We start from the raw sequence: 26,042 nt of genomic DNA, 5'->3' as shown, positions 1-26,042 counted from the left end.
GGACGCTTCACACTCTGCTGCAAACCTCCCCAGTGCACGCTGAAGGTCCTGATTTGACGAAGCCAACAGAACCACATCGTCCGCAAACAGCAGAGACGAGATTCTGTGGTTCCCAAACCAGACCCCCTCTACACCCTGGCTGCGCCTAGAAATTCTGTCCATAAAAATAATGAACAGAACTGGTGACAAACGGCAGCCCTGGTGGAGGCCAACGTGCACTGGAAACAGGTTTGACTTACTACTGGCAATACGAACCAAGCTCCTGCTGCGGTCGTACAGGGACCGGGTAGCCCTTAGCAAAGGACCCCGGACCCCGTACTCCCGGAGCACTCCCCACAGGGTGCCCCGAGGGACACGGTCGAACGCCTTCTCCAGATCCACAAAACACATGTGGACTGGTTGGGCGAACTCCCATGACCCTCGAGCACCCGATGGAGCGTGTAGAGCTGGTCCAGTGTGTCGTGACAAGGACGAAAACCACACTGCTCCTCCTGAACCCGAGGTTCGACCATCGCTCGAATTTCTCCTCTCCAGTACTCTGGAATAGACCTTACCGGGGAGGCTGAGGAGTTTGATCCCCCTATAGTTGAAACACACCCTCCGGTCCCCCTTCTTAAACAGAGGGACCACCACCCAGTCTGCCAATCCAGAGGCACTGTCCCCGATCGCCACGCGATGTTACAGAGGCGTGTCAGCCAAGACAGTCCCACAACATCCAGAGACTTAAGGTACTCAGGACAGATTTCATCCACCCCAGGAGCCTTGCCACTGAGGAGCTTTCTAACCACCTCGGTGACTTCGGCCTGAGTAAAGGATGAGTCCGCCTCTGAGTCCCCAGTCTCTGCTTCCTCTTCGGAAGACGTGACGATGGGATTGAGGAGATCCTTGAAGTACTCCTTCCATCGCCCAACAACATCCCCAGTCAGGGTAAAAGCGGCATTTTAACTTTAATTCCGGTTGGCTTATATATACGTGTTTCTCCGGTGATTTTAAACCAGGCAGCTGTTGATTCATGAGATATAACGTGAAGACGCTCAGGCTGAAAGAAATACAGTAATTTACTCCTCCTCTGTTCTGTATAAAACCTGTGTAACCTCTTCATTTTGCTCTCTGAAGGACTTATTTTAAATAACCTTAGTCTTGCTGTCTGAGTGACACACCAGCGACACAACTTTAGATAAATAAATCTAAAGTTATCTTCCTTAAACTCAAACTGAAAGCAAAGCTCTACAACTTGATATAAATTAATTAAAAATATAAAATCCAGCTTCCTGATGAAGTGGTGTAGAGGAGGATTTTCTTAAAAAGAAGACCTGAACATTCAACTACAATTTGCCAGAAAGTACATCTGAGATGAAAGCCTAGATTTGATGTTTTGGTGAAAGAAACTTGTATTTATTCATAATTGACGTAAATAAAGTCCAAGACATATTCAGTGACTTGGAAATGTTCATGTTTCCATCCCCTGACTTGTCCTGAAGAAAACTGGCAATAAAACTGATTATCATTTACAGGTGTTATCAGATTTGGCTCATGACCGAAAGAACGAGATAGCGAGTACAAGCGGCCGAGATGTGTTTCCTCCACAGGGTGGCTGGGCGCTCCCTTAGAGATAGGGTGAGGAGCTCGGTCACTTGGGAGGAGCTCGGAGTCGAGCCGCTGCTCCTCCACGTCGAAAGGAGTCAGTTGAGGTGGCTCGGGCATCTTTTCCAGATGCCCCCTGGACGCCTCACTGGAGAGGTGTTCCGGGCTCGTCCCACTGGGAGGAGGCCCCGGGGAAGACCCAGGACACGCTGGAGGGACTACATCTCTCGGCTGGCTTGGGAACGCCTTGGAGTTCCCCCGGAGGAGCTGGGGGAGGTGTGTGTGGATCGGGAGGTCTGGGCGGCTTTGCTTGAACTGCTGCCCCTGCGACCCGACTCCGGATAAAGCGGAAGAAAATGGATGGGTGGGTGGAGGTGTTATCAAGTTTGAGATTTTTAGGAAGATCATTTTAGAAATTTTTATTCTTTATATTTTTTGTGTTCCAATACTTTTGGAGGGCACTGTATCCTAACCTTATGATGAGTGCAACATGAGTGTGGTATTATTACTGTTCTGAATGTTTAATTTTCACTGTTGCTGTACTTTGTGTGAAATCAGTCATATCGTTTATCATATTGATATGACAATATTGACATGATAATTTGGCCATATTGTACAGCCCTACTGTCAACTAGCTGAAAACTTTGAATATTAATTTACATCTACATAAAAAAATGCTTTACTGTTCAAAAAGTCTGAAGGACCTAAATGACATGGTGCGATACTAAAGAGCTTCACTCGTTCATGTCTGCAACATACACATATTACAGGACTAACTTTGGTTGTGCAATTTCAGTTTATTTCTGCATCAAGATAATATGTTTGTCATCTTGAACTGAATCAATCAACATGTTGATTATAATACATAAATTTACACTTAATGAAGCGTCAAGTGATAGAGTTAAAGTCATGCAATCCCAGTTGGATACTTAATACGATACTTCATACGTTTTTCACAGACATGTTGCTTGTTTTATTCACGTTGACCTGGCAACATGTGCTGAGCTGTTGCAGTCTGCTGTTCAGTCAGACACCAGCTTCCTGCTGTCTTTAATACAAAAACTAATCGTTAACGTCGGAGTTTTTCTTAGTCTAAAGAATATGGAAAGCTGCACAAAATTGTGGACTGATGAGGAGGTCCGGGCATTTCTTTCGATTTACGCAGACGAAGAGATCCAGGGGGACTTTGAGTCGTCGACTCGAAAAGAAAAAGTATACCAGAAGATCTCGAAGCGCTTGTCTGAACTCGGAATCAACCATAACGCTAAGCAATGCCGTGAAAAGATTAAGAAAATGAAGCAAGACTACAAAAGGTCAAAGACCACAATAATCGCAGCGGTTCCGACCGACGGAGCGGCAAATGGTTCGCCGCGATGGACGCGATTCTGGGACACCGACCGGAGTACTGCGGGATTGTAGGCGTCAGAGACTCTTCTGTTCATTTCTACGAAACAGAAAACAGCATGATCCCGCAGACAGAAGAACTGCCACCAGAAGGTATGGTTTCTGTTTATTTACTCTGAATTTGTACCATTTACAACAAAACTCGGCCTTCTGTCGACGCTTAGCTAGTCAGCTAACACCTTGCTAAGCTAGCCAGCTAACAAAGAGCAACTTCCTCATAGCCAGCGTCCCTTTATGTTTCTTTATTAGGAAAAAAGACCGGAAAAAAGTGTTTCTAACGTTTTAAATGTTTTGTGTTGTGGTTTGAAACGTGCGACTTTTCAGATGAAAAACCCATCATCCTGATGCCTCCGAGCGTGGTGCAGCCCCTCGGCTCTTCCAGTCCCTCGGCCTTCCAGCCCCGCGTCCCTCCAGCTCAGCGGCGTCTTTTCCGTCCACCGCCTCCCCTCATGTGCGCAAACACCTGAGAGGTGAGCAGGCCTCAGTCTGCACCACACCGTCACAAAAACATCTAATCAATGGCAACTAAAGGGCTATATATGCACGTTATGCTGCTGACAGCCAAAACATCCAGTAAAACTGGAGTGTTAATTTCGTGGTGATTATACGTACATTTCGGCAAACTTTTTAACCGTGCTTGCTTCTGTTTGTTTTTGACATCACAGAATCAATCCGTGTTAGATATTAAGAACGTCAGTGGCAAAGGATTAACCCACACTTGCTGGGCCACACATCCCAAAATAATTGTTTCGGTTCAAATACCACCCCTGCCACATTTCTCCATGTAATGTGGAGTTGGGTCAGGAAGGGCATCCGGCGTAAAACCTGTGCCAATTCAACATACAGATCCACCTTGGATTTGCTGTGGCGACCCTGAGTGCAAGAACAAGGGAGCAGCCGAGGGACTTACTTACGGTGTTAAAACTAAAAATATTTTCATTTCTTACTTTCTCATTATTTATGTAATGCAGCAAAGCTTTTACTAGTTAGTGGGTATATCACAGAAAAAAGCAAGTCCGTATGCCGCGTTCACACTGGACGCCATGCGACGCCAAGAATTTGCGTCCCTCGCCTGGCACTGGACGTGCCACCATTGCGTGGTCTGTCCTTCTGCTTGAGCCGCATTCACACCGGATGCCATGCGATGCCACAAATTCATCATTTGCTGCAGGAGCTGCGTCTGGATGACGCGCGCTTTCAGCAATACTTCCACCTCTCCCAGGACCCAGATTGGGGACCTCCTGTCCCGTTCGCGCGCGCACATGTGAGCAAAGAAAAAAAACTGGCTGCTGCTGCAGTTCCTCGCTCTCCCCTCCAACTCTGTCATCATTGTGTTATAACCAGTTCCCATTTCTTTTATTATACATCTGTGTAGTTAATAACATTATCTTCATGGACGATTTGTTCGCGCGAGCACATGTGGAAAAAAAAAACTGTCTGCTGCTGCTGCAGTTCATCGCTCTCCCCTCAAACTCTGTCATAATTGTGTGAAATAAAGGACAAAAGGGACATAAGTCCCGCTCACAGGCTGATTGCCAGAGACAAGACATGTCCACATCAAGTATAAACTCCAGACATCTCCACGTTACTACATATCCAGTCCCTGATTGGTCATCGCGGTGCGACAAGATGAAAAGTTCAGATTTTTCAACTTGGGAAGAGGGCGACGTGATGCAACGCGATATCGTGCCACAAACGTGCCAATTGCTAAAAATCGCTTTATTCATGTCCATCACGTCGCATTGTGTGGCTTGGACTTTTGTGGATCCATAACGCATCCTTCCATAGGGATTACATGGCAACCTCTTGCCGCCACCGCTCGCGTGGAGTCCGGTGTGAACGCGGCATTAGGCTTCTCTCTTTTCCACTTGTAAGGACGGTGTATAAAAATTCTATCCCATACCAATATAAAATCTGACTGTGGATTCAGAAAGAACATGAAAATCCTTTAAAATGACAGCAGAATAATGTGATTATCTTAAATATTAAGGAAGTTGTTGGCGTTTTTGTGCTGGGAATCGAGCTTGTTTTCCTGCCTTAATCTGGATTTTGGCGATTCAACCAGAATCTTTGTGAAATGGCCGATCATTCTGAAATTCACAAAAATGAAGAGAAATGCTTACCGTATTTTCTGCACCATACGGTGCAGCGGTTATAAGGCGTGCCCTTAATTAGCGGGTACTTAACCCTTACAAAAGGCGCACCGGATTATAAGGTGCGGCCTCAATTAGCGGGTACTTAACCCTTACAAAAGGTGCACGCTAAAACATATAGTCTACAAAAAAAAGATCACGGAAGCAAAACGGTGAGTTTATTTGAACTTTTTAACAACTTTGAACTACCGGTATTTAACAATATGGTACTCACATTATTTTATTATGGTTCTGTCACAAATCCATCAAAGTCTTCATCTTCTGTGTCTGGATTGGTCAGTTGGTCTTCTAGCTGTGGCCACCTCGCTTTGTTTTTGCGGAAACTCCGTTTGGTCTTTTTAACTTGGCGCAGTTCATTTTCTTGTTTCCTCTCGCAGCTGCTCTACTCCCATGAACAACCGCGTAACTGATAGCCTGCAGTTTGAATTGTGCCTCGTAAGCATGTCTCTTCGCTGGCGCCATTTTCGGGGTCCTTAGACGAACAAATGTTGTTTTGCAGGATACCGGTAGTATACGGTAACTACCGGAGGAGTGGCGGAGGTAAGTGTACGTACCACGGACTCACGGACTCTTCTCTGATTGGTTTATCACTGGCAGCGTACGTACTTTACGTATTACGTAATGTTCTCCGATTGGTTTATCGCTGCCAGGGTACGTACTCTACACTGCTAGTGTACGTACTTTACGTATTACGTCCTTGTGTCAGCGGGAAATGGTCCGATATTCCGACGGTCAAAGGCAACGTCGGTCGTTTTTACAGATTTTGGAATTCAGTGCGCACATAAGGCGCACCGGATTATAGGGCGCACGGCCGATTTTTGTGAAAATTTAAGGCTTTTAGGTGCGCCTTATGGTGTGGAAAATATGGTACTCTTTATTCCCTATATATTGATTTTAATCCCTATTCTTCCTTCCGGTACAATTTAAGTGAATTTGGCGAAGCAGAACAAGAAATCAGGTGCAGAACCTAATTGAGGCACTGGTCTACTTTGTCCACGTCCCTACCACTTGGGTAATCAGATTGATATGAATTTGCGTGTTGATTTGGCACAAGTTTTACGCCAGATGTTCTCTGTGGCGCAACTCCACATTACGTGGAGAATGGGCAGGTGAGCTCTAGAAATAAGTGCACTCACTACTTGGCTACCATGCTGCCCACCAGACTGGAAAGTGTGTTGTACATGGAGAAATTATTCCCATTTGAGCAACATTTGGAATATAATGTAACCCTCCTGCCGTGTCCACCCCCCCCGTCTTACTTTAGTGTTCCAGGTCAAATTTGACTGGTCTGTTTTAGCGTTCTTAAATTAACACAAAAACCATTAATCATCACCAATTTTTATTTAACACTCTTTAGCTGTGAACAATGTCTCAGAGTAGCGGTTGACATGAAAACTGCAGTGAAAATACTCAGATGTGCCTTCTGGCAAATTGTAGTTGAACTTTCAGGTCTTCATTTTAGGAAAATCCTCCTTTATACCTCTTCATCATGAAGCTGTATAATTGGTGATACAAAATGCAAAACATGTACTGTGCACAATTTCCCCCCATCACAGCCACAGAAGCCTATAACTTCTTCTGGGTGCCTTGGTGGCTTTCCTCACTGTTTTCCTTCTTGCACAGTCACTCAGTTTTTGAGAACCATCTACTCCACACAGATTTCCCATAGAGCGCCATACTGTTTGTATTTCTTCATAACCAATTTAAATAAAGTTCAAGACATAGTCAGTGACTTGAATATGTCCATGTATCCATCCCCTGACTTGTCTGAAGAAAATGCAATAAAACTGATTAGTACAAGAGTTATACCAAAGTGACCCATGACTGATGTACCCCCATCATCTTGGCTTGTATATTTTTAATTAATTTATGTCAAGTTGTAGAGATTTGCTTTGAGTTTAAAGAGGATAATTTTAGAAAATGTATTTTTATTTTTGTATTTGAAATGGCATGAACAAATTAAAATGTGTGAAATACTAAGGGGCCAAATACTTATGGATTGAACTGTATATGTACACTGAGTTTACTATAGTTTTGACTAAGTTTAATTGATGAGCCATATAAAAATATGTTAAATTTAACTTTTCTGCTTAATTTAACTTTTCTGCATAACTAAATGGGGATGTGACTTTTTTTATGTAATGTCTAAGCTCAGCATTACTGGGTTTGTTTGGGGTTCTAGCTTAAAATCATGTTAGTTAAGATGAGGGAAGCCAAAATATGAAAATGATTACAGCTTTTGTGGTTAGTATTCTTACCAAACATGTAGGGTTGTGATACCAGTTTGGTTGAAGGCAAAAAAAGCTGAAAATGTGCAAAAGAAAATGCAACACACAGACTTGTAGAGCTAGGCAAGACCTTTTAAAAGGACACCAGAACCAACTCTGTGGGTCCTATAGTTTCTGAGTTATAGCTCTTTGAATTTGCGACTACACGCTAATTAGTCAAAAGTTTGTTGGCGCCTATCTGACCAGTTAGGAGTCCATTAGCAAAAATATTTGAGTTCTGGCTGTTTTTCATATGTCCCAATCACTCCACTAAGTTTCATGAAAATCCAAGACGTGTCTGCAGATTCCTGTTGAATTGACAAGGAATGACCCAATTGTGGTCATGATGTAGGTTCCATAGTATACTCTTTGAATGTGGGCCTTTATGCTATGGCTAGTTGTGACAACTGATCAGAGAGGCACCTTTACTATAGTGATGAATATAATGCCAGAGCTCATCCATTGCTGTGCAAGTAGTTCCCTTCACGACCTGCAGGAAATAGGATTCTGACCTCATATCATCATCACAGGGTTTGGCTTCTACATGAAGCAAAGCTTTCAAGGTAATGAACTGGGTTTACTTTGAGTGCTGCTGGCTTTGTCCTGACAGTGCTGGTGTAGTTTCTTACTACAGGAAGGTCAGAACCAGCATGTGCAGCATCTGAATATATCTAGTTGAATCTCCACTGCTAGCTTTCAACCACAGTTCCGAGAGACCTTTCTGGTGAAAGTTATCCCAGAATGATTCAAAAGCACAAATATGGCAGTGTCTGGGGTTAACACCACTATCCATTGTCCTCCCTCCTCTACAGTGTGTAAGTCCCAGGGAATTATGAGTGTATCTGCCTCCTATATACTGTATCAAGATAGAGTTTCGGAATGTCAGTGGAATAATCAGAACCGCAGCTTTTCTGTTTCACAAGAAAAGCTGCTCACAGAAAGTAGAAATGACTCCTTTGCTTGTTTTATGGCTTCCTGTTGCTGTTTGTTTCTGTTAACAGCCAGAATCATTTCATATGAACTAGTAAAGGACTGTCTTCACTGATTACATTCAGTTCAATTGGAGACGTGGTTTCCCATCACTTTCTGTCTGAATTCTTAATAGACATCTGGAAGATTTGTGAAATTACCAAAGGTGATGGGCTCTTACACTTGGACTTTGAGAGCACTGGCCATAACATCTGCTGTATGTGCACCTTGCATGTCTTTGGAATTATCTAGTTTTTTGGGCATCCTTTGTAAGGCTCCTTTCCATCGCATTCATTAGGGAGCTTTTTGTGCCTTTTTTCATACGAGTTCCTGCTTGTCAAAAAGGTAACACGATTCCCTCATAGCAGTTCTTGTGCACTGGCAATTTCAGTGACACACTGCAAGGCGAGACATTGACCACTGCTCACAGGGCCAATAGCTTTGAGAATTACTGGCCCCACCAAAATTCTACTGGCCCAGGCGTACATGGTTGACATGAACTACAGCTGCCGAAATTTTTAAATTTTGATGCAATGTCATGCATTCTAAGGCTGAAATAATGGCCACTAAGACTGGACAAAATTGCCATTAGTTTACAACTTTTTTGCATTTCAGTTTTTGTTTGAATATGTTTGTTTGAACTTACTTTGTACATAACTTTTTGTGTTATGTATTTGCATTATTCATTGTTGATCATGTCAATAACGTGTGCAGAATAACAAAAGTATTAAATATTTAACCTATTTTTGTTTCAAAATTATCATAATTTTTTAAGTAGGAACTGATCTTGCATGCACTTACTAATTTAACTTATGAGCAAATATTTGCACAAAACAAAGTTTATCAGTTTGAACATGAAATATCTTGTCTTTGTGGCGTATTAAGTTGAATATAGGTTGAATAGGATTTGCAAATCATTGTACAACCCCTGGCAAAAATTATGGAATCACCGGCATCAGAGGATGTTCATTCAGTTGTTTAATTTTGTTGAAAAAAAGCAGATCACAGACATGACACAAACTAAAGTCATTTCAAATGGCAACTTTCTGGCTTTAAGAAACACTATAAGAAATCAGGAAAAAAAAATTGTGGCAGTCAGTAACGGTTTACTTTTTTAGACCAAGCAGAGGGAATCGTTAAGCACAAAGCTTATTGATGTCGGTGGATCGAATCATTTCTTAACGATACCCGAAAGGAACCGGTTCTCGATACCCATCCCCAGTCGCAAGTGTTGCAAATAGCAAATTTCGTGTCTATTTTTGACACCGCAAAAAAAGTCCAGACCGGCGAAGCCATTTTGAAACTACACATGCTCTTGGCTGGGCGTGTCATGACAGGACCAAGTGCTCCCTGCGCTACTGCCTGCACTGTTGTGATCGGCGCATTTTGCTGATCACAGATCAAGGCGTGATCGGCCGATAATGATCAATCGATCGGTGCACCTCTAATAATCACTATTTTGTATGTGAGAGGCAAAGCTTAGGTTGGTTCTTTGGGCAGAACCATACTGATGATAAAGGGGTACACAAGGTATTAAGAACTGGGGTATGTAATAAGCATGTGGAGATTAATCAACACAAATCGGTATCTAGATACAAATGTACATGATGCAAGTGCATTAATTCATTCAGTGTGCATTGATTCATTTGACGGGTTGAATTGTGTTGCATCGGTTGCTGCCTGCTTGCATCGTTTTTTTTTTTTGTTTTTTTTTTTTTTCTAATGCACATTTAATGCACCTTGGATGGAAGCCAGAAAGCACATTTCTACCACAGTAAAAATGATGACATCAATAGCCTTTTTGCTTAACGATTCACTTAGCGGCTCTTCAGTTCTGGACCCCGGAGCGACTTGTTTTTGAGGGTGCTTTATCGGGAAATGATCATTTCTCTACTTTGATTGCAGACTGCAGTGGGTCTGCATGAAGCTTTAAGCAACGAAGCAGTGCTTCGGCCCGCTGTTTGCTGGTTCTCTGCTTCGATTCCAGTGGCAGGTCCACAATGTCTTCATTAATCCCTCGCAAAGCCATTTAAAGATGTCAAACGTGAGTCAGTTTTGTGTGGATTAAAGTCACGAACTGGGACTCTTGTCATGTTGCGGGCAAGAAATGAGAATCGTCCTCCGTTCCACATCGAAGTTTTACGCGATGGTTCTCTGGCGTGAGCGCCAGCCGGTGTGGGGAGCTCAGCCCAATAAAATGAGACATCCTCCGTTTCTTATGAATTACATCCTGGCGTGCAGCGCAGCCAACTGTAATAGCTCAGCTCAGAGTCTGTGGAGTTACATTTGTGTCATTAATATCTGAAAGGAAATGCTTTTGACAAAAACTACAGATTGTATTTCTGTCGAGATCAAGGATGCATCATACGTATACAGATTTTATTTATATCCAGAGATCAAGGATCCAGTGACCTATTTCATATTTATTTACTTTAAGACTCAATAAAATGTTGTTGACATAGAAAACCTGTAAAACCTACTTTTAGTACACAGAAAATTCACGAGGTATTGATAAGGGGATCGATAAACGGAATTGATAATGGCATCTATCGATAAAATCTTATCGATACCCATCATTAATAGTATTATGTATTGTGTGGAATTGAATCGCCATCAAATTGCATTGAATTGGGAACGGGGTGAATCGTATTGTCATGTATCGCTATATGTATTGTATCGCTGGTAGTGTATCGAGGTGCGTATGGAATCATTGTCAGTGGTGAGATTCGCATGCCTAATATGTAAGGTTTTGATTAGGGTCATTTGGGTAGTTTCTGTTGTCATGAGTTTAAAAAGAGTGAACACTGTTTGGCAATAAATGGCTTCGTCCAACCACTAAGCATGAGTGGGGAAAAAATGTTTTGTGTTATCATTCATATTCTTTGAAGAAAGGCCAAAAAATAAAAAAACATCTATATATGTGTGTCTGTGTGTATGCTACAAATATGGAACATGACACTGTCCTCTAATATTGTTGATGCCTGTGCAGATGAACTAAGTCATGATTTCTTTGTTTTGGCAGGAAAAAGGAAGAGAGATGATTACTTTATTGCTGCAATGATGGACATGGAGCAGAGAACAGTGGAGGTGCTGAGACAAGGCCAGGAGGAGAGAAATCAGCTGCTGCACCTCATGCTGGAGCATGACGCCCAGGAGGCCGCAGCACTACGAGAAGAGGCTGCCGCTCTACGGCACGAGTGGGAGGAAGAAAGACGTGAGAGGAGCGCCTTTCATCAGGGATTTCTGTGTGTCCTTGACCGGCTTGTCCAAGTCATGGACAAGAGGAACCAGCATCCAGTGAACTGATGCTTTATTGAGATCCTCTTTTTCTTTTTTCTTTTTTTTTTGTCTTGCACTGGCAGCTTTGCACATTTTTTATATAAAAGAGGAACTCTTAAATTATTTTTTATCTGATGACTGTCTGTGTGTTAATGTTTTTCCCCTTTTCGGACTGCATTGGAACCATGGGTAATTTGATTTTTTTTTTTTTTTTTTAAACTTTACAAAACTGGGAAAAAAGTGGTAAATAGTGGTTCGGCCTAATCTGTGAAGAAATGCAGACTGATACTTTATCAGAAGAGGAGCGGACCCAGTTGGAGGTTCAGACTGATGTAGCCAAAGAGCTCCGTTATCCTGTGGCTTATTATCGTCTGCTTGGAGGTGACTGATGTAAACAAATCCTCCAATTTGTTTCAGAAATCACATGTACGGTGTACAGAAACAGTTCAGATGTCCTGTAATAAATTCAGTCTTTATGAAAGTAAAAGAACTGTTGGCTTGTAACTCTGTTTTAAAGGCATTTCGTCTCGAGAGCTAAAGACATGGATGACCTCTAATTTCCTGCTTTTAAACTCAGATAAAACTGAAGTTATTGTACTTGGCCCCACAAATCTTAGAAACATGGTGTCTAACTAGATCCTTACTCTGGATGGCATTACCCTGACCTCTAGTAATACTGTGAGAAATCTTGGAGTCATTTTTGATCAGGATATGTCATTCAAAGCGCATATTAAACAAATATGTAGGACTGCTTTTTTGCATTTACGCAATATCTCTAAAATCAGAAAGGTCTTGTCTCAGAGTGATGCTGAAAAACTAATTCATGCATTTATTTCCTCTAGGCTGGACTATTGTAATTCACTATTATCAGGTTGTCCTAAAAGTTCCCTAAAAAGCCTTCAGTTAATTAAAAATGCTGCAGCTAGAGTACTGACGGGGACTAGGAGAGCATATCTCACCCATATTGGCCTCTCTTCATTGGCTTCCTCTTAATTCTAGAATAGAATTTAAAATTCTTCTTACTTATAAGGTTTTGAATAATCAGGTCCCATCTTAGGGACCTCGTAGTACCATATCACCCCAATAGAGCGCTTTGCTCTGACTGCAGGCTTACTTGTAGTTCCTGGGGTTTGTAAGAGTAGAATAGGAGGCAGAGCCTTCAGCTTTCAGGCTCCTCTCCTGTGGAACCAGCTCCCAATTCAGATCAGGGAGACAGACACCCTCTCTACTTTTAAGATTAGGCTTAAAACTTTCCTTTTTGCTAAAGCTTATAGTTAGGGCTGGATCAGGTGACCCTGAACCATCCCTTAGTTATGCTGCTATAGACGTAGACTGCTGGGGGGTTCCCATGATGCACTGTTTCTTTCTCTTTTTGCTCTGTATGCACCACTCTGCATTTAATCATTAGTGATCGATCTCTGCTCCCCTCCACAGCATGTCTTTTTCCTGGTTCTCTCCCTCAGCCCCAACCAGTCCCAGCAGAAGACTGCCCCTCCCTGAGCCTGGTTCTGCTGGAGGTTTCTTCCTGTTAAAAGGGAGTTTTTCCTTCCCACTGTAGCCAAGTGCTTGCTCACAGGGGGTCGTTTTGACCGTTGGGGTTTTACATAATTATTGTATGGCCTTGCCTTACAATATAAAGCGCCTTGGGGCAACTGTTTGTTGTGATTTGGCGCTATATAAAAAAAATTGATTGATTGATTTCAGAAGCTTCACTTGCATCAAACTGGTGTCACGTTTGCTGTAATTTTATGGTTCGCTAGATTAGTTGACATAAAAAGTTACCCATCTTTTGATTCAAGGGAATGTGGCCTTTTGCTTCTTGAAGGCTCAGGGAGATTATGGCGGCCAAGTGCGTGAGCATCCTGTTTGGCACTGTCCAGTTTCTGGATCCTCTACAGCTTAGAGTAGAATCAAGGTCAATAAAACATGTCGCATAATAGCTGTAATATAACTGATCTGCGTTACTCTTGGGTCCTGATGTCAATGGACAGGTGTTTGGCGGTGCCAGTACCTTTTGTAGAACAGCTGTTCAACTCTATAGGTTTCTGATATTTTCTGTGTTAGTTTATGGTATGGAAAATTTGGTCACTAAGCAGTGACCTGAGGCAATAATTAGAAGGAGCCTTGGGTACCACTGGAATGCCTGTCAAACGAGGGAGACTAAATCTCACTTGCAGTGAGAGATAGTCAAATATGACATTTTGGCCAACAAACAGTTTTTAATCTCAAAATTTACAAATCTCAACATTATGAAATTTTTGTGACAAATTTCTGGAAACAAACTGATGCTATAATGCAGAGCTTTGAAAATATTGGTAGAAAAAACTGTTCTTTTAACCTCTAGTGGCCTACTTTGTGGGTTAAATTGTATATTTAATGGCTACCAGACACCTTGTAATAAGGTGTTTTTGCAGTGTTCTGTGAAATTACTTGGGAAATATTTTTTGGGTGTGCTTCAGGGTTTGGCAGAAACTTGTAAAAGACTATGTGGTGTGATATACAATCATTCCAACTTAAATTATACGTAGACCTATTTTAAACAGGCTTTGTCCATCTGCTCTATCCAAAATTTGGGTCTCGGTCATGGATTATTTGTGACAGAAAATGGTACTTTTGAGCGTTTCTATTTGCCATGGCCATCATTCCATTTTCACGGTTTTGCCCTCTTGAGGTGTGGACTCACTAGACCAACAAGACCCTTGGGGAGGAGTGCTGCATCCCTCAACTGTGAATGCCCAAAAAATGTTGCATCAGGATCATAACCAGAGCTAGACATGTAGGCAGTTTACTATGTTACATAGTTCTTGTTTGCTGTGCAATTGAATATATCCAATATAAACTACATACAGTGGCCCTAGTGGTCATTTCCATACCGTGGCAATGGTATTGAGAGAATCTCAGATGCAGTTTTAAGTGCAGATTCTGAGTTTGCAGTAATATACCGTAGTTTAAAAGCTTGAGTGACTTTCTCTAGACAAAACAAGATTGTCTTTTAGCTCTCTAAAGCTTTCAACGTTTAAAATTACTGTGATTACCTTAACCTTATTACTGTTTCCTTAAACACTGAGGTCAGACTTGGATAATTGATACACCTGTAAGCAAAAGTACAATGGAAACATTTGGAACCTGTTTAACAGGTGTGACAAGTCCCATACTCATTCGTGAGGGGACATGCAGAGTCATGCACATCCTGTGGCACAGCATGATAACATAGGGTGGGTGGTCCTTTACTCTGCACATGGTACCTCCCTAACTGAAATTGGTCACATTTTACAGCTGGGTGAGCATCATGTTCCAGTGCCACCTGGGGCTTGGAATGGTAATTTTCTTCATAGAAGGTCCAAACAGGAACTACAGAGTACAAAGATTTATCCATTAAACTTAAGCTAATATTTTTAAAAGCTGTTGGATTAATTTGCATCGGCAAAGTTTGCAAACAGCTAACAAAAATGTTTTCGTTAAGAGCACTTACGGGGAAAAATGCAGATCATGTTTTCATTTTGAAGACATCTGAATTATTGTATGCCAGTTCACATTGTGATCGTCTTTAGGGTCCTGGTGCGTCCCGTCTTACTGTATGGTTGTGAGACTTTGGTGCTAATAAGTGAACTAAGGCTAAGCCTGGATGTCTGGTTCTTGGTCTCTTTGGAGCATTCTTAGGGACTATGTTAACTTTGTGTCAAAACATTCTTGTTATTTAGGGCAGTGGTTACCAAACGTTTTAGATATTTCAAATTATTTTAACTGTCATTTGCTTAATGTAGGATTTATAAAGCATTGTAGCTGAAGCATACATAAAAATCCTACAGCAACAACCACATTCATCTCCACTGCCATGCCCCCCACTTTGGGAAGCACTGACTTGGGGGGGACTCGAAGCATACTAATGCATTGTAAGGGAACACCAACTATGACACTTTGGCCACATTTCTCTTGGCATGATCCGGCATGTCGGTGCTTTAACATTGAGGACCCAGCAGTGCGAGATGGTCATGGGGATGCCCATGTATCACCTGGCTGCAGCAGATAGATGGTTACTTTTGAGACATGGGGATGGACTGTTGGTCTGCCTGGGTGGTTGTTTTTCAAGGCAGTTCCATAGTGTGGTGGATGCGGTAACATGTTTCACCTGTGCATGCTATCAGACGTGACCTGTTAGGTTGAAATAAATAAATTAATTGAACACTTTTAAAATGCAGCTGGGGTTTAAACCCTCAATAAAATGGTTTCACTGCACCAGTAAAACCAGCATCTTATACCAGTAACAGCACTGACAGGTTTAGTTAGTGACAGTCAAGCTTGTCTTTGTATTTAGTTTTGAGCCTCCAGCCTGTGCCGGTGTCATGAGATTGTATCAGTGTACCTCATTTGTAATAGACTGGTGTCCTGTCCAGGGTGTACCCCGCCTCTCGCCCTATGACTGCTGGCATAGGCTCCAGCCCCCATGACCCTTAATTGGAGTAAGCTGGTATAGAAAAAGTATGGATTGATCATCTGTAGTATTTCTGTTTCTCCATGTTCCTTTTGTCACCTCCAGCAATTACAGGCTAAAAACGTGTTTAAAAAAAGTCAACATACAGACAGTCACTGAAAAAAATCTTAAAACATTTTATTGCTCTATTAAATGCAAGACTTGATTGCACTTATTTACATGGTACAAGTGTATTTTTGTAGTCACTGTGCAGATTATTAAGCATTCAGTATTGTTTGTCTTTCGGCTGCCTCGTTGTCCAGGGTCACTGCAGCAGATCTGTACTGGTTTCACAATCTTTGGTTTCAGCTTTGCATATGTGATATTTTATATTACTTTTCATTGAATACTTGGGTGTGTTGTAGTGTTGTCCAGATCCTCATCATGGGCTCTGATGAACTGTCTACATTTGTACGTATACAATTACAAAGAATACACGTCACAGCTTAGACAGCGGTTGAACGAGTTCTACTGGGAGTGACACCTCTGACATGCAGTTATTTGTGTCTGACTTTCACAATTTCTATCAATTTCTGCCTTGTGGTGCTCAGCAGGATAATTAGGTACAGGTGATTCATCACTATTAAATTACTATGACATGAGCCATGACTGAAATTTAGAGCTCTTGACAGTTTATGAAATGTTAAATCATGTAATGATGATGCATCAGATCAGCAGTTCATTTCTGCTGTATAACAGATTGACTGGACCACTTGGGGGGGGGGGTTGCTGATACAGCAAGCAGCAAAGAAATAACTCAATATTCTAATAAAACAAATAACTGAATATTCTAATAAAACAACTAAAACCAAAACTGGCAAGAAAGAGAAAGATAAAAAAGCACAAAGATATGAAGATTGAAAATCCATTTGGCCACAGTATCTATGATGTTAATGTCACTTGTAAAGCTGAAAACAAATGCTGGGATTAATATTGGCACCTGAACTGGTTATTTGTCTGTTGGCACAAACATGGTGTTCTAGTCACCCATTCCCAGTAAAGTTGAACCTTCAAGACTATGGTGGTCCATTGGCTGTGGCAGGCACACTGGGAATGACCCCACTCCCCCGTGACAGGATGAGAGTGGATGTTCTGATGTATCCCTGCTTGTCTTCTCAAGAGTATAAATAAGTCAAAAAGCCTTCATAATGGTAATCAGATTGGTTTGTGACATCACTCGGACAGAGCTGAAATCGAAGAAGTTCGGTCAATAGGTATTGGGACAGTTAGCTTTGTAGTTTTTCCCTCTGTGCATCACCACAATGGAGTTGAAAAGAAACAAGATGTATTTGTAGTGTAGATGTTGATTTATTTTGAAGGTTTTAACAAAAATAATCACACTTACCAAATCACAGCCATTTCTACACACTCTCTCCATTTTCAGAGCCCATAAATAATAAGACAAACTATATATAAGGATTGTTTTCAATACAAATCATGTTTCCAGCACGTTTTCTTTAAACAGGTCGAGGGTTGGCAGTGGCACCATAAACACTCCAAAAATCACTGAAAATGTCTTGGATTTAATTTACAGCAATCACTAAGAAATACAGACTGTATGGTACTGTACAGTAAATCTGTCTCGAGTAGGCAATTCTCAAAAACTGAGTGACCACGCAAGGAGACTAGTGAGGGAAGCCATCTAGACAACTCTGATGGAGTTGTAATAGCATAAAATATTACTATGATCATGTGTTTTACGATGAAAGCACCAAATTTTGCGCACACATTGTTTGGCAATAAAAAAACAAATTGTTTCCCAAATCTGCTCCACTATACTTCCCTGTGGCTGTGACTGGAAAAACTGTGCATTGTGCAAACTTTGATGCACCAACAGCTTCAACGATTTTCATACATGGAAAAGAAATTACATATCGAATTGAGTTTACCATATGGCAAAACTGGTCAACTATATCTGAAATTCACATCTGTTTAATAAACTCCTCTTTGCCACTCCACAGGAGAGAGGCAGTAAACATAAATGGCTGCAATTCCTAACCGGTTAATGTGATATTTTTTGGTAAACCCCTTGAATTATAGCTGTAAGTGTACACTACATGCACATCTTGGTTGTTTCATGTCAACACTAATGTGGTGGTATTCAAAGACAAAAGTGTAAAAATTGTCAGTGCCCAAATACTTTCGGACCTGACTCCAAGGTTCAGCCTCGACTACTTCAGCCTCAGCAGCATGCTCGACATCGCCCTCTGGCGGCTCCGTAGTGTTTATGTCGAACACAACAACAGGTCAGCGCCGTCAGTTCCACGCGGTCTTCTGTCGACTTTACGCCACAGACGATGACAGAAATGCATTGTGGGACATTATGATGTTAGGCTTCAGAGTGTCTCCATCCATTCTGCTGACGGACCGCAAAACCACCCATAAGGAAAAACCGGACGTCTTCGGCAGCAACAAATCTGGAAAACAAAGACGACTTATCGGCACGGACACCATCATGTGCGTCGTGTTGGTGGATAAATGAGTCCTACCAGTCTGGCAGCTGTCCGGCTTTGAACATATGCGTCCGTTTTGTCGTCCAGCTCCGCGATCTTCACTAAAATTCGCCTCCTTCGTTCTGCTCTTCTCTTTCTGAAGATAGCAACTTTCCTTCTGAAGTTCACCGTTTTCTCCTCCAGATCTCTTCGTCTCTTTTCTAACATCTGAATGTTGATAAAACCACAAAAAAGAACAAGTAAAACAACCTCATCCACTCCCTCCATTGCGTTGTTTCCGCGACGCATGATGACGCTTATGTCGCACCTGTGACATCACGCACGACCCGGGTTCTGCGGTGCATTGTGGGTACGCTACATTTTTCGGCTAAGTAAATTGCTGGGTAAGTAAATTGTTCAACTTTTTATTAATAACCTGTAAAAATTTAATAGAACAAAAACATGACCAGGTACTGAGCAAAAGTAATGTCATTTTCTGTGGAGTATACAAAGTAATCTCCCTTTTGTGTTCAATTCACACATTAAAGTAAATCAGAACTCTAAAAAATCTGATCAAATAAAATATTTCGATTATTTTTTAAAGAAAATCATGATTTTTTTTCCTAACCCTGGTCTGACTTTAAATAACTATAAATGCATGCAAGTAATACACATTTTCTAATATGGTATTTATATGTGTAATTAATGAGCAGCTTTCTATTTTTTCCAGTTTGGGTGCAACATGTAATCATGTAGCTGCACTGCTCTTCAAAGTGGATTATGCCTGGCAGAATGGTCTAACTACTGGTACAGACGGTTGCCCAGTTCCAGATCACCTTTTTTAAAGTCCCGCTATACGGAGCCGTAATGCAACTGAATGTCCTTTATTGTGTATTGTTGTATTGGGCATTTGGATGTTATCTAGCTGAAAAAGTCTGGATGGGGTAGCCCTTCTACTTAAAGTGTGAAGCCACATTATATGTGCTGCAAATATTTGCCAGAAATGGATCACTTTGCCCGGTTCTGGATCAAGACACTCTGTCACTTTGGGGGCATTCCTGGCATCTGGCTGGAGCCCTTCTAATGCAGAATGATACACACTGTGTCTGAGAATGTGTTTTGAACACAAAATGATATAAATTATACTTTATACTAATTAAATGAGAATTTACTTAGTTTCGCAAGGCACTGTTACAGTTTTTACGAGCAAAAAATGGAGTGTGGAGGTGAGATTTCTCCCGAATTAAAAAGTAAAAGCCCCCACATTCATGCCCATTCGTGATGTTGAGATGACCCCCTAAGTACATGGCTCACAACTACAGACACGAGGCTGCTGCTTCAGTGATCCACAACTGGGAAATTTTCGCGCCGGCGATAAATGCGTGCAGCAATTAAACAGCAAGACATAACACACTGACATTTTCTACCCAAGTAAGTAAGTATTTTCCCACTCTAGAACCAATGACACAGAATGGCTAACTCAACTTTGCTTCCTTTTAGAGATTGTTACTTTAATACTTGCAGGAATGAGTGAGAGAGGAAAAGCGTGCACACCACAGACACCGGGATGTTTTGATTCCTCTGCCGATCACAAGGATGGCTGGATCCATTCGAGCTTGTGGTCGTTTGTAGACAAAACATCAATCTTTCCATTGGTACCAAGTATTAGCTTATTCACGCTGATTACGAGAAACGACGGCGCAAATACTACAGCAGTGATCCGGAACTGGGCAAGTGACTGTAATGTCCTCCCTTGCACTTCGAAACCCAATGTGTGGAAGACACCTGCTCCAAATAATCTTGAGAATGTACAGTGCCAGGACATGCTTTTTGTAAAACCTCATTTCAGGAAGCCTAATTCCACCAACTCCACAGAAGCTGCTAAAGTATCTAGGGCTCTCTTTTCAACTGTGAGGAGTTGTAAGGACTGTGAGAGCCCAGATCTGGACGAGCTAACAGCAGTTTTGTACCCTGTATGTACTTTGGGCACTGCATTTCAGTAAGCACTAGGAGATGTTAAACCGACATACACACCAGAAACTGATGTCAGTGTTGCGAAACGTAGGGTGGTAGGGGAAGGTTCCGCCCTTTTCACCTGTGATTGACTAGAAGGTGAGCAGCAGTAGAAGTCTGTTTTGAAACATTATCTGATCCTCGAGCAGGGCAGATTGACAGCTGAGCAGAGATAAATGTTTTAAAAGTGGTAAATATATCTGCAAAATAACTATTAGGCTGTACTTGGTTATTGCAGGTGAATAGTTTATCAGTGGTTGCCCACCATCGCATCTTCAGTAAAGTTACTATCCTAGTAGTGAGCAAACTAACATTCACTTTATCGATGCTGACATTTCTGCTCGACCCCCACATGGCTGCTTGCAGCTATATACGTATATATTTTTTATGTATTTGTTTTTGGCTGGCTCCTGCACCTTAATTTGAATATGTGCACAATCCCAGATTAAACAAGATATACATTTATCAGTATAAATAGTCATTTCTATATTGCAGTTATTATATTTCATGTCAACACATAAATGCAAGCATCTGTTTTTCTTTGTTTCTTTTTGATATTAGAATTCTGTAATCTAGTAATAAACTGTTACAAACTGGTTACATTATACATGCTCAGGCCTTATTTCCCTAGACTGTTGGTTTCTTCCTGAATGATGCCTTGAAAAAGTTTCTGGTGACCCAGTGTATCTTACTACCAGTCACCTCATTATTACTTCACATAATTAACCCATTTAAGCCCAAATTTTTCCCACACATGAAAATATGTAAATCATGTGCCATTAGTTTCCATTTGAAATGATCCATTGTTATTTTTTTTATTATTTTCATGGAAAAGCAGGTGACAAGGTGTTTTTTTTATGGTTGGTCATAATAGTGACCAGTGGGATAATGTATTATTAGGGTTTTCCATGGGCAATTGACACATTTCTCTGTGTGGTCCTCAGTATTTTATCATATTTCAGCCAGAGATATTTTGAATAGTTTGTCTTAAAACACACACCCCCAACCCCCCCCCCCCCCCCCCCCCCATTCTATAGACTATTCTGACATGTTCGGCCCACTGGGGTGGGTGTGGGGGGAGGTATGTTTATGATTTCGATTTGCGTGTGTTGAATTCAGCTGGGACAAAGTCATAGTCACATTTCTGAGTGAGATATTTATACCCCACCAAGAATCTTATTAAATTCTTCCAGCAGTATGCTCTCCAAATATGCAATATTATTGACTGTTGTATTCTCCATCTATGCAACCATTCCCCTCCAGAAATATTCACATCTCGTTCTTTTTCCAGTTTCTGATTTACATATAATGTTGTATTTCCTCTTGTCTCCATTAGCTGCTGGTGTAATGTTTCAGTTATCCTGATTTTGTCCAAGTTTACTTTAGGCCTTATTTCCTTCCTGTATTAATTCTGTCGTTTTAAATATCTGAAGTGGTCCTGGCTGCACAATGAATAATTTTGTTTCATCTCCTGGAACCAGCGACTCCCATTTACACCCCCCCCCCCCCCCAAAAGTACAGACTGATCATCCCTGTACTGTTTATCTACAGGCCTGCACAGCCCCATTCCACTATATCTATTCCACAGTAAATGTAGCTTTGCCCACTCCCTTACTTCTTACAGAAGTATTTTTTTCTTTTGTTTTTATTGTTGTTTATGCACCTATTACTTCTTCAGAAGTATTTTCTTTTATTTTTGTTTATGCACCAATGACACCAGATCAAATTCCTTGTATACAAGAACTTACTTGGAAACTCTTTAGTTTGAATCTTTTATTACTCTACACAATGGTGTTATTCTAGCTGGTATCCATTGGTTTGACTCTCTGGTCAAGAGTGTTGGGACTAAAGTGTTTATTATATACTACCCAGTGAAGTAGTCTGAGTTCTTGCTCTGATTTATATTTTTGTACGGTATTAAATAATAATTTAGTGTAAATTGAGTAAGCGTGTTTACCTGTTTATAAGAATCTTTTGTTTCATCTTTATCTCAAGTAGAACAGAATTTTCCTACCTTGTGCATATTCCTCTAAATGTTTCCTTTTTGCCTCATAATCCTTGGTACAACAGGAAATTGCTTGTCTAATTTAAATCTTGGCATTCAACCATCCCATACAAACCTTGAAATAAGTTTATCCCATGATGTAAATTGTTTCTCAGGTATTTTGATGGGTAATGATGGAAATAAATAGAGGAGCCGTCGAGGAATACTTATTTTTATAGCCTCTGTTCCTGAAGTAAAATCCAATGAGAGGACACCCTGCCTCTCAGTATCACTCCTAATGATGTTATCCACCCCACTGGGCTTTTTATGGAGAATCAAGTCATTGTCACTCTAAAAGAACAGGAAAAAAAGCAATTTTTGAAATGGATTTCACAATATTTCAAGTAAATGAAAACATTTCACTCATTCTGGAATGAATTTACTTATATTGTGATTCAGTCTTATATATTTTTTTTTTAACTCTTTTGGACATGATTAAATCTTTAAAAATGCCATTGTCTATTTCCAAAATAACACACTTGGCTCACATTTACATGTCAAGGGTGGATTCATCCATTGTTGTGTATTCTTTTTGTACAGATCATTTTAAGGACTAATGCAGGATACAAATGTACAGACTCATCATGATTTGTCAGAACCCAAGACGGTTCAGGTTAATTTGTTTTGCCTGAAGAACACCACAACACACCTTAGTGTCACTAATGAAAAAGTTATTTAAAAACCCATCACGTCCGAGAAGCTGGAGCCAAAGAATTTTCTTCAAAATTAAATGTTTGATTATCAAAAGGCTGATATTTATTTTGATTTACAAATGTTTTTGATGCTCTTTTGTGACTGCTTAATGGCAGCTGTGCTGCTCTGTGTGCACTTTCACTTCTGAGATCTGATGGGAATCAGATCTCAGAACTGTAGCAGGTGCATGGTGTAGATACAAAGTGATAGCATTGATTGTTTTTGAGTGGGCTTCGACCCAAACTGGCTCGGATGAGACTCGCTCATCTATGTTTTTGCTGGCCAAGCCCTACAGCATTACCGGCGGAGAAATTAACAGCTGTCCTATAAAGGTAATGAAACGCTGGTGTTAGACACCACCGCTAAGTAGTAGACGCTGGCAGCCATGTTTGTCCAGCAGATTACTTTCATTGGCCATGTGATACTTTAAATTTGATGGGAATCAGATTTCAGAACTGTAGCTGGTGCAGGACTGTGGCTTTCCTCATTGTTGTCCTGCAGGGTAACTCAAGTTGTGATGTGCTGTCACTATAATAGACAGCTAAAATAAAGTCTTTGCTGCTGTCCAAATATAAATAATCTTAACTGTATCATTACTGTATCAATAAAGATGTCGCTGATTCCCAATTCAGCTGTTTTCTAGCATGATGCAGTACTGTCATTTCCCATCAGGCCTTGCTGCTGGTCGCAAACTCCGTGGACAGTAACGCTGACTGCACCCGTCTGGTGGTGGATGGCTGGTTGGAGCTGGAGCTGAAAGAGGCAGAGGAGGCCCTGAATGTGCTTTCAACAGCCCTCTCCCTTAGGGCTGAGTGGGAGCGCCTCATACAATCCCATCTGGGTCAGGGTCTGGCACAAGGACCGACGGCCCAGGGACTGTCCCGCAGAGCCATGGAGAAGCTGATCGACCGCCTGGTTCACTTCCTGCTCTACACCGAGGTACTGATGTGATGTTTTGCTGTCTGCAGTCTAACCTGCAGTTGTCTACTATAAATACACACTCCATGTACCACGCGAGTATTGTTACTGTGCCAACACGGTGGATATAAGCAGGGTAGAATACCAACACATGCTGAGTGACTGTAATGCACATTGTGTGTTTTTTAAATGACCTTTCTGTTGATTTCCCTCATAGGTCACTTACAGCCTGCGCCGGCTCACAGCGTTACAGACCCAGAACCTGTATGTTGGTCCTGTACCTGAGCCAGATCAGACTCTTAGTGGGGCTCCAAACCCAATCCCACTGTTTCCAGGTGTGGAGGCAAAACCAGACCCCTTTAAAGGTGGCCTCTGTGTAACCAGCTTCTTCACCTACAACTGCCTGGCTGTGAGTCTGTCTGCTGCACTGAAGTCGTGTCATAGCAGTTCAAAATACACACACAGTTATTTACACTTAAGACTTATGACTTTTTGTGATTTGTTAGCTGAAACCTCTGAAATAACTCACTGTCATAAAGCTACTGTATTTAGTAACAAATAGAGCACTCGGCGTGCATACATACATCTGCCATGAGCCCTTTGCACTGTAAAAACTAACTAGAAGGGACAATAATTAAGTGCAACACCCGTGTCTTAGAAGTTTCACATGGATTAATGCAAACTGATCATTATGACCCAGTAATATGTGGTTCCTTGGGGCCTTCACATTTGATCACTCTTAACCATTTTAACAACCCTTACACCATGTTTAATGTATATTGGCCCAAAATTGTTGGACTTGAAACTGTAATGACCTTGTCATGGTCTCTCAGCACCTAAGGTTATGACCAATTGAAATGTGATGATATACAGTTGTGCTCAAAAGTTTACATACCCTGGCAGAAGTTCAGGGTTTTTTTTTTTTTTTTTTTTTTTTTTGTGGCCATTTTGGCCAGAGAATATGAATGATAACACAAAAACTTTTTCACTCATGGTTAGTGGTTGGGTGAAGCCGTTTATTGTCAAACAACTGTGTTTCCTCTTTTTAAATCATAATGGCAACACAAACTACCCAAATGACCCTGATCAAAAGTTTACATGCTCCTTTTCATAATACAGTGTGTTGCCCCCTTTAACATCAACAACAGCGTGGAGTCTTTTGTGGTAGTTTTGGACAAGGCTCTCTGATGGTAAAGCTGCCACTGAATATGTCTTGGAGTTTATTTACAAAGAAATACAAACAGTATGGCACTTTATGGTAAATCTGCATGGAGTAGACAGTGCTCAAAAACTGAGTGACTGTGCAAGAAGGAGAAGAGTGAGGAAAGCCACCAAGACACCCAGACAACCCAGGAGAAGTTACAGGCTTATGCGGCTGTGATTGGAGAAACTGTGCACAGTGCAAGCTTTGCATTTTGCATCACTACTCTTAGCTTCATAGTGGAGTAGAGCAGAGAAGGATTTTCTTTCACCAAAACAGATCAAATCCAGGCTTGTATTGCAGATGCAAGCTGGCGCTTTGTCAAAATTTTCAAACTGTAGAAAAATGTGAGCGAATCCCAGCGACAACCTCAATTCGTCCGTATTCCATTTTGCTTTCTGTTTTGACGGCGCCTCATCGTTTGCATAGTTCCCATACTGTCGGCATTTCCATTTGACTGTCTTCCAACGTTGTCCAACCTTCCTAATCCGATGTCTTGCACGAACGTTGACGACATCTGAACGGATCAATAACTAAAGCTCCGACGAGCTGAACGTGACTCATCCATGTGTGGGCCGAAAAGCAATGTTGTCATACAGAAACAATAGCGGCAA

General features: G+C 41.4%; 1 protein-coding gene and 1 long non-coding RNA gene across 2 annotated transcripts in view; both read left to right on the top strand.

Annotated features, from left to right (window-relative positions):
- Positions 1–26,042, top strand: part of dhx34 (DEAH (Asp-Glu-Ala-His) box polypeptide 34) — a 102,165-nt gene that overhangs the window by 68,797 nt on the left and 7,326 nt on the right. The window lies entirely within an intron of this gene.
- LOC117508704 lies at positions 2,331–11,791 on the top strand. Its single transcript, XR_004560169.1, has 3 exons — positions 2,331–3,081; positions 3,313–3,458; positions 11,400–11,791. It is a non-coding gene; the product is annotated as an uncharacterized LOC117508704 (long non-coding RNA).

Source organism: Thalassophryne amazonica, chromosome 4, assembly GCF_902500255.1.
Source record: "Thalassophryne amazonica chromosome 4, fThaAma1.1, whole genome shotgun sequence".
Taxonomy (NCBI): domain Eukaryota; kingdom Metazoa; phylum Chordata; class Actinopteri; order Batrachoidiformes; family Batrachoididae; genus Thalassophryne; species Thalassophryne amazonica.
Note: the sequence above shows the minus strand (reverse complement) of the source record. Positions and strands in the feature narration are given on the sequence as shown.